The sequence below is a fragment of the Haliotis rufescens genome, unplaced genomic scaffold (assembly GCF_023055435.1).
Source record: "Haliotis rufescens isolate VD_foot unplaced genomic scaffold, xgHalRufe1.0.p SCAF_38, whole genome shotgun sequence".
Taxonomy (NCBI): Eukaryota; Metazoa; Mollusca; class Gastropoda; order Lepetellida; family Haliotidae; genus Haliotis; species Haliotis rufescens.
Genome location: NW_025964090.1, coordinates 1,637,140 through 1,638,979, shown reverse-complemented (window position 1 = coordinate 1,638,979; position 1,840 = coordinate 1,637,140).

The following is a 1,840-nucleotide window of genomic DNA, read 5'->3' as shown; positions in this document are numbered from 1 at the left end:
ACAGCAATAAGGTCTTTCCACTAATCTGTATGGAAATCCACACATACAACTTGATGAGGATGCTCATTCTCCGGACATGGAGTTTGGTGGATTGGTTTTGTTAGTGTGAATGTGTGTTTGAGTGTCCCAATGATCTAAGGGGTTGTGTAAAGTTGCGCCCCTTAATCATACAAGGATACGGTGATATGTGTTCGAATCCAAGATATAAACAGATTACGGTCATTTGTTTGGTTTGTCAGCATCATACATCTACACGTGGGTTTGCTAAAGTGGAAACGTCAAAGACTTGTGTAATTTAGTTGAAACGCGACGATTTAGCGAAAAATACTACAAACGGGTTAAACCTACCGACAAACACTGTATTGTAGTGAATGAGCGAGTTGAGTTTAACGCTGTTTTGAACAGTATTTTAGTTAAATCAAGGACTGCCAGATGTGATGTGGGAAGAATGCCCGAAGTCTTCGCGAAGATGACCATTTAGTGTAAAGAAGTGTGCAGACAAGAATATTGGCCCACGTGGTAGTTTAACGGGCGGAATATGCTATTTGTGTTCGGGTAGTCATGGCATGTTATATCATAAGAACAAAACGAATACAAGTAAGATATATACTCAACAACGAAAGTTCCTGTGACACCAATATTTTAGAGTATTTTTCAAACAAGTCAAGTTTGGTTTTCAATATTGTAGTACATGTATGGCATCAAGTCACAAAAACGCAACTGCTACAGAAAAGCATGCATTCCATGCAAAAGTTGACTTTTATGCAAGCCCCATGCATTTCACTACCCAAGTATGGGTATAAAAGCATGTGCGTTAACGGGATTCCATATGCATTGTTTAGCATCGTGCTGACAACAACCACTCAGAAAAACAACAAAATTACGCAATTATTCAACATTACGAAATGCCACGCCTGTCCGAAAATGAGCGTCTGCGAGCCATTGGTATTCTTGAAGCAGGATCGAGTCAACGTGATGTTGTAAGACAATTTAACGTCCACAGAAACACCATTTGGTGTTTATGGCAACGCTGGCAACAGACGAATGCAGTCAGAGACCATCCTCGGAGTAGCAGGCCACGCGTAACCAATAATCGACAAGACAACTGGATTCGAACAACACACCTACGAAATCGATTCCAGCCAGCAACAGTGACTGCAAGAAGCATCCCTGGCCTTCGTCGAATATCTTCACAAACCGTACGTCGCCGCCTCAGATGTGCAGGGGTTGTCGCCAGAAGACCCGCCAGACGCCCCATTTTGACAGGAAACCACCAAGCACGTCTACAGTGGTGCAGACAGCGTCTACGCTGGACGGCCATGCAGTGGGGACAAGTTCTATTCCCTGACGAGTCTCGTTTTCACCTCAGCCACAGCGATTGACGGATTCGAGTGTACCGACGTCGAGGTGAGCGTTACGTCAATCATTGTGTCATGGAAGAAGATCGGTTCGGGGGCGGCAGCCTTATGGGTGGGATTACAGCAAGACAGAGGGCCCGTTTGATAGTGGTAGAGGGAAATCTCAATGGACAGCGCTACCACGATGAGATCATCGGCCCTGTTGTTCTACCGTTTTTTGCGTCGTCATGGCCCAGGCATTACCTTTCAACATGACAACGCCCGGCCTCATATTGCTCGAAGTGTTCAGGATTCTCTTCAACAAAACAATGTGAATGTCATCCCATGGCCGGCTCGCTCCCCTGATTACTCACCAATCGAGCACATGTGGGATGAGATGGATCGGCGCCTTCGACGTCAACCACGTGCTCCACAGACACTCCAGGAACGTCGAAACATGCTCCAGCAAATATGGACAGATATCCCACAGGTCTTTGTGCGAA